Source organism: Coenobita brevimanus, chromosome 107 (genome assembly GCF_032717465.1).
Source record: "Coenobita brevimanus isolate Jiangsu-jjx chromosome 107, ASM3271746v2, whole genome shotgun sequence".
In the NCBI taxonomy this organism is placed as follows: domain Eukaryota; kingdom Metazoa; phylum Arthropoda; class Malacostraca; order Decapoda; family Coenobitidae; genus Coenobita; species Coenobita brevimanus.
In genome coordinates this window covers 29,228,347-29,243,598 of record NC_137060.1, presented here as the reverse complement: position 1 = coordinate 29,243,598, position 15,252 = coordinate 29,228,347, and the positions used below count along the sequence as shown (strand labels likewise).

At 43.5% G+C, this 15,252-nt stretch overlaps 1 protein-coding gene across 1 annotated transcript in view; it reads right to left on the bottom strand.

Annotated features, from left to right (window-relative positions):
- Positions 1-4,053, bottom strand: part of LOC145416773 (sushi, von Willebrand factor type A, EGF and pentraxin domain-containing protein 1-like) — a 70,426-nt gene extending 66,373 nt beyond the window's left edge. The window contains exon 1 of the mRNA XM_080285694.1: positions 3,976-4,053. The gene's annotated coding sequence lies outside the window, so the exon portion shown is untranslated. The remainder of the gene's footprint in view (positions 1-3,975) is intronic.
- Between the last annotated feature and the right edge of the window lie 11,199 nt (positions 4,054-15,252).

Here is a 15,252-nt window from a genome sequence, read left to right as displayed (position 1 = left end):
CCCCTCCCCCCCTCCTTTGACTGGTTCCTGGATACGCCCGAAGGAAGACAGGGGGAGAGGAGTGGGGGAGAGAGAGAGAAAAAAAAAAAAGGAGAGAGGAGGGAAAGGAAGGAGGAAGGGAAGGAAGGAGGAGGTAGGAGAAGTGAGAGAAAGAGGAGGATGGTGTGAGAGGAATTTGGAAGAGAGGGAAGAGGGAATAAGAAGGAAGACGAGAGGATAGAAGGAAGGAAGAAAAGGTGGGAAGAGGATGGAGGAAGAGAGAAAAAAAAAAAAAGAGGGAAGAGAATGTAGGAGGAAGAAGGGGAAAGGTGAAAGAGGAGGAGGGGAAGGCAGGAGGAAGATGGAGGAAGAAGAGGAAGAAGATGGAGGAGAAATAAGGCAAGGAAATAAGAATGAGGAGGAAGTGAAATAGACAAGGAAGTCGGAAGAAGTACGTTGGAAAGGAGGAGGAAGACGAAGTGGGGAGAAGGAAGAAGAGCATGAAGACGAAGGAGGAAGGAGGTGAATGAAGAGGAGGATGAGGAGGCGGTATGATGAAGAGGAAGGGATAAAAATGGAAGAAAAAAATGGGACGAAGAGGAGTAAGAAGGGTGGGAGGGAAGAAAGGTGAGAAGGAGGGAAGGGAGAGAGAAAAAAAGACTGAAGGAAATTGAGAATGAAAGGAAGGACGAAAAAGTAAACATATGAATGGATAAAGGAAAGAGGGGGGAGTGATGAGAGGACACAGGAAACATGGAGGGACGGAAGGAAGAAGGGAGGGCGGGAGGGAGGAGGGAGGGAAGGAGGAACAAAGGAGTCAGGGTGGGAGAGACAAAAGAGGGTGATAGGTAGGGAGGTAAACAGAGAGAGAGAGAGAGAGAGAGAGAGAGAGGGGAGGCACAAAGATATGAAAGGAGAAAGGACAGAGGAAGGGAAAACAGAATGAGTGAGGGAGGAAGACAAGTAAGGATGGAAAGAGGAGGGAATACGAAGATGAATGAGTGAATGGAAAAGGGAAGGACACAGGAAGGAAGGGATAATAGAATGTTAAGTGAGAAGCAGAAAAGAGGAGGGAAATACAAAGAGAGAAGGAAGAAAAAGAAGGAGGAAAGAGGGAGGGAGGGACGGGGGAAGGGAGGGAGGGAGGGAAGGAGGGAAGAAGGGGATATGGGGGAAGGAGAGAGGAAGAGAAAGTACTCGTGATGTCCATATTTGTTCATCTACTTATATCCTCTCTCTCTCTCTCTCTCTCTTTCTCTCTCTATTTCCCCTTTCCTTCAACCCCTACCTTTCTCTTCTTCCCCTTTCCTTCAACCCCTACCTTTCGCTTCTTCCTTTCTTCTCCCTCTCTCTATTCCTTTCCCTTTTCCTTCTTCCTTACCTTCCTCCCTCTCTTATCTTTTCCTCCCCCCACCTCTTGCCATGTCTTTCTCTCCAGTTCCCCTCTTTCCCCTGAATCATTGCTCTCTCTCTCTCTCTCTCTCTCTCTCTCTCTCTCTCTCTCTCTCTCTCTCTCTCCCTCTCTCTCTCTCTCTCCTCCCCTCTTTCTCTCTCTCTCGTTCAGCCCCCTCCTTTCCTATCCTCCTCCCCCCCTCTCATTCCCTATCCACTTCCTTAATTCCTCTCCTCTTTCTCTCCTTCCTCTCTGCCTCCCCATGCCTGCCTACCTTAACAAACAGACTTCATTACCGTGGCCTAAGGGGGTGAGGCAGGTGGCGAGCAGGTCACCCTCTCATTGTCCTGCCTCACCCACCACACACAGGGGAGGCAGGGAGGCGGGGAGATAGGCAGTGAAGCAGGAAGGGAGGTAGGCAGAGGCAGACAGGGAGGAAGGAAGGGCTGGAGGTAGGGAGTGAGGCAGGATGGGAGGTAAGAAGGGAGGTACAGATGCAGAGGTAGACAGAGATAATAAGGGAGGCACGTAAACAAAAACATGAGGAGACAGCGAGAAAGGGGTACAGAAGCAGAGTTATACAGAGAGGCAGGGAAGGGGGTACTGAAAGGCAGGGCAATAGGCAATAGACAGAGAGGGAAGAAGGAGCTGGCAAGGGGGAAGAAGGCAAGGAAGGAGCATGGACGAAGGACTCTCTCATCCTTTTTCGCTAGGACCTACTGCATACAGAGTGGACACAATGACTACGTACCTATCTTTGTTAAAATAAAGGCGATTTCCTCTCCTTCATGACGTTATTTAGTTTATCAAAACCTCTGTTCCCCATTCCCATCTTCGAACGATCTCGTTGCCATGAACTGGTACTGTTGGATATGTCTCTCCCAAGTATATACCTGTATTGTATTTTTTTTACATTCTTAACATCTCTTCCATTCACACTGGAAATAACTGAACATGACTGTTAAATGTAACTTTCATTTTCCCCATATTAAACTCGAATACTTTTAAAATATCATGTTCAACTCAATTACTTTTTCTTGTACGTACCGGTACCTTCTTCCTGAGTCGCTGAGAAGAACTGTCCAGAGTAAATCCCAGACTGATTAATCATCCCAATTTATATATCTTAAAACTTTCAGGCATGCAGTGATTAACTTTTGTAAACTTATGTCCCCTTGTTTAACACATATCTTTACTGGTATTATCTAGTTATTCTCATAGTTCATAGAGCTTTACGGCAGCAGTGTTATCTCTATATATGTCTTCTAGTACCTTTACCTAACTATATCTTCGAATTACTCTTAACTCTGTCATTGTTCAAATGACTCTGGTAATATTCCATACCCTATTCAACACATGCTATGGGATGTGTGATTCTTCCTTAGTATTTCTCCATTACTTGGCTAGTAATAATGATTATAGTAGAACAGCCACTACGAAATTCACTTTGTAAAGTCAGATGAAAGATCTAAATTATATATATGTATATATATATATATATATATATATATATATATATATATATATATATATATATATATATATATATATATATATATATATATATATATATATGATAGAGAGAGAGAGAGAGAGAGAGAGAGAGAGAGAGAGAGAGAGAGAGAGAGAGAGAGAGAGAGAGAGAGAGAGAGAGAGAGAGATTAAGGGAGGCAGTGAGGCAGCAAGAGACCAGAGGCAGGGAGGCAGGCAGGGAGATTAGGGAGAGACTAAGGGGAGGGACGTGTGAAAGCTACACACACACACACACACACACACACACACACACACACACACACACACACACACACACACACACACACACACACACCTAGAGTAAAAGAACTAAGTACTTACCCACCTATTACCTAAACATTTACCACCATCCTTTCCATCCACCTTTTTCTTCCAATCCACCAGCCTAATCCACCTACTATTTACAGGACTGACATGGAAGATACCACAGAAGCATATTTTACAGCCCCTCCTCATGCCCTTACGTATTAACACCATCATCATCCAGCTCCTTTCCACGTAATTACAATTCATCCACCCACCTATCCACTCATTTATTCACCTAACCATCCATCGACAACCCTTCCACCCACCTTTCCACTCACCCAATCCACTGAAACTATTAACCCAACACACTAATACTTATCTACCAGCCTACCTAGTTACTCATATAACTCACTCCCACCCATCCAACCCATGTAGATAATAACATCACACCTTTCGCCCACCTATAGTCCTATACCCATTTATACTTGTGTCTATCCTCTACGCTTTAATCCAAGTACAATAACTAAGTTCAAGATGGAGAGGCCACAGAATCTCACCAAAGTACTGTGTCTCGTCGTTCATTTATCCAATCTCCTACTTAACCCACGTATTGTTCTTATCCATTTATATATTCATCCACCCACTTAACCAACGTACCGTGCTTATAATCATCCACTTAACCCAGGTACAGTACCCGAAGTGATGAAAGAAACACATTACAATCACGCCTCTCTCCCACCTACTTACCCATCAACGTGTACCCACCTAACCGCAACCAAACACCCACCCATGTAACACCCCAGTAGCCCACGTACAGTACCTACCTGGGTTGACGCAGGACAGGCCGCATGGAGTGTCGCAGAAGCACACCTTGCGGCGGCTCAGGCAATCCGAATCACCCGTACAACGCCGTAGGCACGTCCGATTCTGTGCGTGAGAGAGTTAGTGGTTAACTGATGGGAAGCAGGTGTAGTGAATAAGTGCCTAACAGGTTATCATAGTTCATTTATTTACCTCGACCCACATTTTCATTCTTTTGCAGCTTATTTCACATAGCTTAGCGGCAGAAAAAGACTACAGTGGCTCTACATCCTTTCTGTAATACTCCTTCATGACTAACATCATAGTCTAGTGTTAATCTATTGCTATAACTCAACATTCAAGATGGAGGGATGGTAATTTTAGGTCAAGGTAAAGTGAACAGAGTACTGTAGACTCTTTTCACCTTAACTTGGCCTAAAATCGACATCTCTTCATCCTGCATGCCAACCTATAACAAGAGATCAACACAAGAAAATAGCGTTAGTTATTAAGAAGTGCAATGGGGTGGGTGTAGAGCCGTGGTAGTGTCCTATTCAACACAGAGCCACGGAAAATAATCTGCAAAGAACGAAAACACCGCCACGCTACAGGGAGAGAAATGTGGTAGGGGGAGACTGGTTGGAAGGACTTGGGAATGGTGGTTGGGGTGGGGCTGGGTGGAGGGTTTTGGGGAGGGATGATGGATAGGATAAACGGTGATGGCTGTGGAGTGCGCAGGCGTGGGTAGGTGGCTAGGTGGGTTGTGTGAGAATAGGTGGAGAGGTGCTTGGGGTACGTAGTTATGGGTGGAGGGAGCGCCAGGTAAGGGCAGGTAGCTGAGGAATACGAGGTAGACAGGTAAACAGAAAGACTGGGAGAGAGAGGGAGGGGAATAAGTAGGTGAATGGATGGATATATACAATGTATGGAAATATGAATGGAAGGATAATGTAAACGATGCATACCACGCCCCTACATTACTGTGTGCTGACTGGCTGAGAGAGAGAGAGAGAGAGAGAGAGAGAGAGAGAGAGAGAGAGAGAGAGAGAGTGTAAAATTAGGTGAACAAACGGTTCTTAGAACAGTTGGTCAATAAACACTAATGAAGTTTATTGCTTGACTGATGATTATAAATTAGTGGTGTAGTAGTAGTAGTAGTAGTAGTAGTAGTAGTAGTAGTAGTAGTTGTTGTTGTTGTAGTAGGTAGTAGTTGTAGTAGTAGTAGTAGTGGTAGTAGTAGTAGTAGTAGTAGTAGTTGTTGTTGTTGTTGTAGTAGTAGTAGTTGTAGCAGTAGTAGTAGTAGTAGTTGTTGTTGATGTTGTAGTAGCAGTAGTAGTGGAAATAATAATAATAATAATCACCATCATCATCATCATCATCATAAAAATAATAATAATAACAAAAACAACGACCCCAGCCATAGAAATTCCCTAGTTGACAGGAGATATGTAAGTTAATCTGTGAAGCTTACATATTATATTCATCATTACTTAACCCTCTGGCTGATGGCATTTCTCTCCACTGAACCAAATCGTCTGGTGTTTGTTTAATAGAATTCTTAGGAGCATCAGCTGTAGAGGAGGGGTTACGAGAGGGTTTGTGAAGCCTTTGCAGTCTAGGATCTCTCTAAGCTGAATAAAAAGCTTCTAGTGGATGAAGTAATGTTGGTAGTGGTGGTAGCAGATGCTGGTAGTAATGGTAGTAATTAGCGTGGTAGTAGATGTTTGTAATAGTGGTAGTAAATGTTGGTGGACGTGGTGATGGTGGTAATTGTCAGTGGTGGTAAATGTATGCAGTGGTGGTAATAGTAAATGTTTGTAGTGGTGGTGTGAATGCTGATAGTGGTGGTAGTAAATGCTGGTGGCGGTGGTAATAATACTAGTGGTGGTGGTGGTGATGATGATAATGTTGGTAGAGGTGTGGTAGAAACTGCGGTGGTAGTGGCCACGGCTAGGGCACCATTAGATAATTGGGTTTGCTAAGACAATACGTGGGCCGGACATGCAATCTACCACAACTACCACAAGTACCACCCCTCTTCACCTCTGTCACATCTACCACCGCCATCCATACAATCTCCTACCACAACTACCACCCCTTTTCCTCCACACCACGACGACCATTTCTTAAAATTATTCTCGCCACAACAACCACAAACATGACACCCACCACACGTCATCCCTCATCTCCATCTACCACAACTACCTCTAGCTACTACCCCAATTACGGTACCACCATTACAACTAAAATTAACACCATTTTTAATCCAACTCATTCTACATTTTCTACAACATAAGTAGACGATGGATTACTATCATTATATATGTGTGTGTGTGTGTGTGTGTGTGTGTGTGTGTGTGTGTGTGTGTGTGTGTGTGTGTGTGTGTGTGTGTGTGTGTGTATGTATGTATCTATACACACTCTACAATTACCAAAATCATTATACTAGCCTACAATAAGGAAGCTCGTAACACAATCCCCTCCATTTCTACATGTACCACTGCAACCACAACTACCTCCCAGACCACAACTATCACCACCATCCTGATCCGAGGCAAAGCTCCCACTCCACAATTACCAACACTCCACAATTACCAACACTCCAGAGTTCACGGTGGTCGGGTAAGTAGCATGTTCAGCTTGCCCTCATCTGAGCCACGGTTCGATCCTGGCCGGGGGCGGATATTGAGGTGAGTAGGACAGTATGTTCTTTCAAAGTGTTACCTCATGGTTACACAATGCCGGTTGATTAATAATAAGAAGAGAACGCTAGCAGAGGGAAGAAAATTGGGTCGACAGAAGTAAAGGAGAGAAGGAGAGGGGGAGAAAAAGTGAAGAGAGGAGAAACAAAGAAGGAAAAGAAAGAACGGGGGAGAAGAAAGGAGAATGCATGAAGGAGAGAGAATAAGAAAGAACAATTAAACAAGGAAAGGAGAAAGACAAGCACGGATGAAGAAAATATAAGAAATAATGAAAGAATAAAAGGAGGGAAGAAACGAGAGAAGACAGGAGAAGAGAACGGATGATGAACAGCAAAGGGGTGTACAGAGGAATGGAAAAATGAAAGGAAAGGAGAGAGGAGAAGGGAAAAACGAATGAATATGAGATGAAAGAAGAGAGAAGAATGGAAGAATGAACGGAGAGAAAAGAAACGATAGGAGAAAGGAAGGATGAAAGAAGGGAAGAGGAAGAACGACGCATACATACTATCATTCCCCAACACTCCCACTCCAACATACCACGCATTCACATCAACTCCACACCCTACACGAGAGAGAGAGAGAGAGAGAGAGAGAGAGAGAGCGCAAACTGGTCACTAAGACACATATACATAGGCTATATACATACATATATGGATACATAAATGCATAATACATCCTTTTATGAAGTATACCTACATACCAGCATCACAACTACCACAATTTCCACAACTACCAGCACCATTCCTACAACTACCAACACTACTCCTACAACTACCACCATTTCAAGAAAACTCATAATTCTATCACCAAAACCACCACAATTTACACAGCTACCAGCATCATCTTTACTCCTACAACAATAACTACAACTACCACCACTTCAATGCACATCTACCACAATTACCACAATTACGGGTGCGTGCTTACATGGGGGCTCATTTACATTTTATATTGGCTCAAGGTTGGTGCTACTTGAATGAGAGAGAGAGAGAGAGAGAGAGAGAGAGAGAGAGAGAGAGAGAGAGAGAATGCTAAGTAGATATTGTTACGAACAAGACATTGACGAACTACACATAGATAGATAGATAGAAAGATAGACGGACAGACAGACACAAAGATACTGATATGTGTATTTGTATCCTATGTGTGCGTATGATAATGTGAGCTAACGTATGTGCAACTGTGTAGGCATGCATTTACTGCATTGTGAACATGTGTGCGTGTAGGTCAATTAGCATATGTCACTCTGTGTGTGTGTGTGTGTGTGTGTGTGTGTGTGTGTGTGTGTGTGTGTGTGTGTGTGTGTGTGTGTGTGTAACAGATATGTGTACGTACAAGTGCATGTATGAAAGTGTTACTTGTGTGTGTGTGTGTGTGTGTGTGTGTGTGTGTGTGTGCAATAGATATGTGTACGTACAAGTGCATGTATGAAAGTGTTACTTGTGTGTGCAAGTCTTTGTGAGCACGAGTAAGTGTTTCTCTCTCTCTCTCTCTCTCTCTCTCTCTCTCTCTCTCTCTCTCTCTCTCTCTCTCAACAACTTAGTTATTCCAGTTGACTTAGCTACCTGATATTTAACTCTGTTCCCTGCTTACGTCATTCTTTCACTGCGTCTCCAATTCCTCCCTTACCTTAGTTCTCCATCTACTATAGTCTTGTCACTTTAACTTGGCCTAAAACTGCCATCTCTCTATCTTGAATACTAAGATGTAACAAAGAATTAATGATTGAATATAATGCTAGTTACGAAGAAGTGCTAGGGAAAGGATCTAGACCCATAGTATTGTGTTATTCTGTCACTGGGCTACGTAAAACAAGCTGGAAATCGAGGAAAATCTGTGCCAAGTGAAAGTACAATAATTCCACATTACTTAACTCTCTCCTGGGCACGTCAATTTAATATACTGTTTTTGGGTTAACACCAGACGATTTTCTTCAGCTGAGTGTTAATACGGTCTCTATCAAGCCTCGCATCGTCGTTTCAATTTTAGTTTTTTATGAGGCCATCATCAGACGATTAAATCCAGCTATGGGTACTATAGGAGAAACTGCAGATTATTCTTGCTATTCCTACATGATTTTCTTCAATTCAGGAAAGATCTCTCGTCAAGTAGGGGTGAATGAAGGCTTTATCTAACCCCTCTAGTTCCAAAAGTCTGCCTTCGCTGAATAAAATCGCCAGGAGAGAGAGAGAGAGAGAGAGAGAGAGAGAGAGAGAGAGAAAACGCGTCACAAAACTAAACCGGGTCCTTAAAGTGTTCATTGTTATCTGCCTCATCTTCTCATTCCATCTCCGGTTTACCTGTCTTTATCTACCTGTCTGTCTCATTATTCCACTTAGTTAGGTAGCCATCTGCCTCATTCTCTTACTCCATCCCCGGGCTACCAATTTGTGCGATGGCGTCTGATCTCTGTCTCTGTCCCTGTCTCTGTCTGTCTGTCTCTGTCTCTCTCTCTCTCTTTCACCACACTGTACCATTCACACACACACACACACACACACACACACACACACACACACACACACACACACACACACACACACACAGCCATGGGGTCCAATCTGGCTCCTTCCCTGCGGCTGGTCAATATGTCGGAGATGGAGAGCAAGAATGAGACAGTAATCGAGGTCGGAGATATAAATGTACCAAGTAAGTAGGACTGAGTCACACTATACTATTTTCACTTTAACTTGACCAAAAAGGGCACGTCTATCTTGAATACCCAGTTGCAAATATCGATCAACACTAGAATGAGGCTAATTATGAAGAAGTGTCATGGAGAGAATGTTGTGCCGTAACAACGCTTTCTGCCTTTGAACTGAGCGGCAAAAGGATGTAAATCTTAGCCAAGTTGAGGTGAAACAACTATATTATGGAAGTTACTCTGTTCCCACATTAATTTGGCTAAAAAGTGTCATCTCACCATCCTGAATACTAAGCCGTAACAATAGATTAACACTAGAATACGGTGCTAGTGTTACAGAATGATGTATAGCCGTAGCACTGTCGTATTATGCCACTGAGCTAAGAGGAAAAACCTGCAAGAGGACAAATCTTTCCACCACTAATTTCTTCTTTCAGGTTATATTGCAATGGCCTTTCATCTCATGAGGTAAATATGGAACCAGTACAACAAATTGGAAATAAAGTTACCATAAAAACCGCTCATGTGACACCGCCTTAAACCTGCATACATTGCCTGTGGCTTCCAACAGCGCGGCAACCTCTGCATCGTTGCCTCAAAATTGCTGTTGCCTGAGGGTGACATTAGCCATCAGGTTTAGGAAATGGGGTGAATTTTCAGAGTTCCCAGTGACCACGGGGATAAACTGCTATACCAGACAAAATCATGTAATATCAGGGGAAAACGAGAGTGCGTGGGTTTGGGGGACTCGGGTAAAGCTATTACTGTGGTTATTCTCATCTTTGTAATTGATTTTATAACGTTGTAAGGGTAACGTGTAACTCTGAATCGTGTACGTGCCAGTGTATCTCATTTTCCGGACCTATTCCTACTTGGCCATCAATGAAAAAGTTCCCTATGAGCATTGAGGCTTGTACTGAATGGTAAATAAAGAAGCTAAGCTGAAAAAAAATTAAATGGAAATCCCTAGCGCCCAAGGACGTCTTTTTGCCTGCGTTCCCATATGCCAGGTTAATGAAAGCAATATGAGGCTGCCTTGCTGGAATACACTTTGATATAGTACTCAAATAATTAACCCTAAAGCACATCTTTCACAGGGTATACTCTCATGACCCCTTCCCATTCCTACCACAAAATCCAGCTCATCCCACTTTTCTTGTACTTGTCCCCCTATAACATTTCTTTCACCAATGTAAATATAATAATCCAGAAATGGCATGGAAACATACGAACGACGTCCTTGGGAATTATTGGAAAAAATCATCAGACTGAAGGGATAACCACTTGACTGCTGATGACGTCCAAATTAGCTTATTCTTACAACTACAAGACGATTTTTATTCATATTAGGAAAGACATCTTGTACGGAAGCAGCTTTGTGCGGGCTGGCCGTAATTTTTCTAATTAAAAGTCTCCCCTATGCTGAATAAAATTGTCAGGAGATACCAAGAATAAACCAAAGAATGCGTCACCGGACTCAAGGGACTGAAAAATGGAGTGGGAACTTGGGGGGACCCAAATATTTTCATCCTAGCGGGGTCAAAGCCAAGACTCGCAGTGGGAGTAACTGTTTGTTTGTTTACCTGCAGGACTGATGATTGCTCGTCACGATCTAGTTTGTCGGTCAAGGTCTCTTCTATCCACCGTGAATTATCAATGGATCGCTAACCAAGATGTCGTAAGTTCCAAACGGTTTTGAGACGGAATAAAGAAATTACTGATCGAACAAACAACCTTTTCGCGTTAACTTGGCTTAAAATTGCCGTCTCTCCAACTTTACTGATTTACAAGAACAGCATTACATAATATGGTGCTGAGTTACAAAGATGTGATATGGAAATAATGTAGAGCATTACTACTGTCTTATTCTGCCAATGAGCTACGTGAGGTAAGCCGCAAAGGGATAAAAACCTGGACCAAGTTAAGATGAAAGAATTACAGCAGACGCCTCCGTGGAATGGCTGATAAAGGTCCCGGGTAGGAGGACAACATGCACCAACCCATCACGGCTGGAATCCATGAGGTGGCAGGGGGTTTTCTTGTCATGTAAAAGCTGGCAGGGACGTAGGGCTGACTCCTACTACCTAAATGACTTTTACCGTGATTGTCTAGCGTCGGACCCTCCGCGTCCCTAAATGTGAAATAAAGGATTGAATGTCACCGTTTTTGCTAATGTGGAGATAACAACCCTTTCTTCGAGCCTGAATGTGACTGGTTCGTTTTACAATAGTTCATTAGGTTGTGACAGTTTTGTACATGGTATCTGATTTACTTTGCTGGGAAAACTTAGTTGAGGTGCTCTCTCTCTCTCTCTCTCGTACCTCCCACAGATCAAAGTGCACCTGTTGGCACGAGGGGAGTGTGTTATTGAGTGGATATCTTCTTGAGGGGTTGCCATGGAAACGAAGGGAGTTTTCTGGGTCAAAGGGCACTTGAGCGAAAGGAATTTGTGCCAGGGTGTTGAGAGAGAGAGAGAGAGAGAGAGAGAGATTCCTAAATTAAACCACGTCACAGTAACATTCAGCTTAAGAAAGACCTCTGGAATTGAAGGACAAGCACTTCAGTACGATGACTTAATATTATCCTTACTTCAATTAAAAGACTACATTCATCTTAACGTAGAGTTTTACTGGAAGAGTCAAATGCAGCCTACTTTGCCCTCTTCCCTGTTAGCAGTCCATCCAGTCTTGAGAAAAAAAAAAAAAAAAAAAAAAAAAAAAAAAACAGATTGGTGGATGCATGATCGAAGGGGTTAACCACACAGTATCACTCCGGTGTGTGTGTGTGTGTGTGTGTGTGTGTGTGTGTGTGTGTGTGTGTGTGTGTGTGTGTGTGTGTGTGTGTGTGTGTGTGTTTATTCTTACTTTCTGTACTCTGATATCTGTTCCCTATTTCATTCTTACTCCCTACTGGAGGGGTCAGCTATACACTTCATTAACCCCTTCACAACTACCGATGTCTTTAAGCTGAATAAAATCATCTGGTGGTGGCAACATATATATAAATATACGGCATCGTACTGAAGAATTTGAGTCCGGTACTGAGATGTATAATAGGAAAAAGAAAAACAAATGCTGTAAATGGTTGTAGTAGCTACGTGGTTTGCCATGACGTAAAGCTACTGAATTCTGCATACCATACTCTCTCTCTCTCTCTCTCTCTCTCTCTGCCATTAAGCTCAAACTCACACACACATAGGAAGATTATCGCCCATCTCACCACGCACACTTGCAGACATATACACATACACGCATACTCACTCGTTCTCACGCACACACACAACCTTTCATCTATTTCTTGCTCTCATACATTCACTTCTGACACACAGTTTCTCTTTTTCACGCTCATACTTGTACCCATGCTCTCTCTCTCTCTCTCTCTCTCTCTCTCTCTCCGCAAACAAAACATAAAATACATTAATATATTTCCATGAAAGGGTGAACGAAGCTACACCCTTGTTCTATCCCTGCAATTAAAGAAACATATTGAGAAGTAGGTTGTAAAGGCTAAGTTTAGTGTATATCCAAAGAGTAATTTATTACGCTTCCAGCCTTCAGACGATTTATTCAGCTTAGGGGTGGCTAAATGAACTGGAGGAGTTAGATACAGCTTTTACTAACCCCTTTACTACTATACCTCCATCCTAAATTTAATCGTCTGGAGTTAGAACATATAAATTAAAATCAGGTGTCATGATCGTGAACAGGTTAACATTACTGCGAAAACGTATGCTTACTCATTCCACTTTAATACTACATTTTTCTCTGTGCTGTTTATGTTTTCCCGTATGGTGCATTGCCGGAGGGTCTGAAGGCCGGGGAATAGAGTATTCTGTTGTGCTATACCCCTCTTATACCTCTCTAAATATATGGTATATAGGAATAAATTGTTTAAACTGCAAGGTCTGTTTGTTATGTGAACTAATGTAACTCTGTGACTATCTCAAAAACAAATACGTAAATCTCTTTCTCTCTCTCTCACACACACACACAAACACACACGTCTTTCACGTACGTAAATACTCGTATATATATTCACGTAGCTGGAGTACTCATAATTACAAACGCACACGCTTACATATTCTGTGTGTAACTACATAATTCTCCTCTCTCGTGTATGCGACCACGAAATTCTCTCTCTCTCTCTCTCTCTCTCTCCTTCAAACCTCCTTCACTTTGCACTCAATCCTACACCGCCTAACTACTAACACGCAACCCTCCGACCTCCCCTCCCCTCCCCTCCTTCTCCCTCTACTGTGTCATCCTCCTACCTCACCTCTCTCTCTCTCTCTCTCTCTCTCTCTCTCTCTCTCATTAACATCGGGTGAGTGGTGGGTATTAAGTGAATGAACATGTTCCTCTCATTCTCCCTCCCACTTCCCTGCTTCACCTTTCATCTCTTCCTCTCCATTTCACACTTCTCTCCCTCTCTCTCTCTCTCTCTCTCTCTCCCTGATTTAAACGTCCTTATTCAAAAATTTTCTGGTAAATTTCAGTTTTTGTTTTTATCTGGTGAATAAATTTTTTTTTGGAAGTCTTTCAGTTTTTCGTTCTTTTCCTTTCTTTTTCTGTGAGAAAAATTTCCTCTGCATTTTCGTTTTCCCCTGACTCATTCACTCCACTTCCTATTAAACCGTAAGTGGACAAGGTCGGCGTTGGGCATTTTCGAAAATTAATTACGAAAGCAACTCCCTAATTTGGACCTATGACCTTCGTTACTACAAGGCGGCGGGCCAAATGCCTTAGCGCAGTCATCGGTTAACATCTGAAGGGTGGTGGTTAATTCTCTCTCTCTCTCTCTTACTCCCCCCACTCCACTATCGTTCTCTCTCCTCTCACTCATACCACTATTCCACTGTCCAAACTCCCCCAGCCCGCTCATGTCCCTCACTCTCCCACCCCGTCCTCACATTAACATCAGTACAGTATTGGATGAGTGAATATGTATGTACGGTGTCTCCCATTCCCCCTCCCTTTACCCCTCTCTACAGCGCGCACGCTTATTTTTCATTCAATTCTCTCTGGAAAAGACAGTTTTGTAGATTTTCAGCCTCTGGTTCTTTCTTTTTACATGAGAGAGAGAGAGAGAGAGAGAGAGAGAGAGAGTGAGACCTTCTCATTTTCCCCTTATTCTCTCACCTTAACTTACAGTATGCTGATTACGGAGGAACTCACAAGGCCATAAAATTGACCTTTGCGACTAAGACTCTGGTTGGCTAAGGGCGGTACGCTCTGTATACATTCCTTGCCAAATCCAACTTCACGCAGCGTAGAGTGATGGGTAATCCCGGCATACTCTTCCTCTCTCACCCACTGCGCTCACTCCCTCCACTCTCCTCACTCATTGTCACTCTCGCTTCCCTCTGCCTCTCTCCTCTCATTTCTACTGCCTCATCCTCCCTTTCTTCCAGAGTGCTCATTCCCGCCCACTTCTTAATCATTCTCTCCTCGCATCCTCCTTCCCTTTCTACCTCATTTCCCATTTCTGTTCCCTTACTCCTACCTCTCTCCCACTGTACTCACTCCCACTCTGTTCTTAATCATTCTCTCTTCACGTTCCTCCCTTCCCCCTCTCCCTCTTCCTCTCCTCACCTTTCTGTTCCTTCGCTCTTACCTCTTGCATTGTGCTTACTCCCTCCTCCTTCACCCCTCTCATTTCCCTTCCCTCCCTCCCATTAACATCATAAGAGCAGTGGGTATTAGGCGAATGGATACGTCAATTCCGTGAGTCGGGTATTGACTGTGTGTAAGTGGGCCAGGAATGGCAGGGACAGGGGCAGGGGCAGGAGGGTAGGGGCAGGAGGGTAGGGGCAGGAGGGTAAGGGCAGGGGGGTAGGGGTAGAAGGCAGGGGTAGGGAAGTGGGGGGTTAATGGGACCCTGCTGTGGCCTTCAAAGTGCCCCAGTTCATACACCATTACTCCGTTATATTTACACGCAAGCCACATTACGAGTCC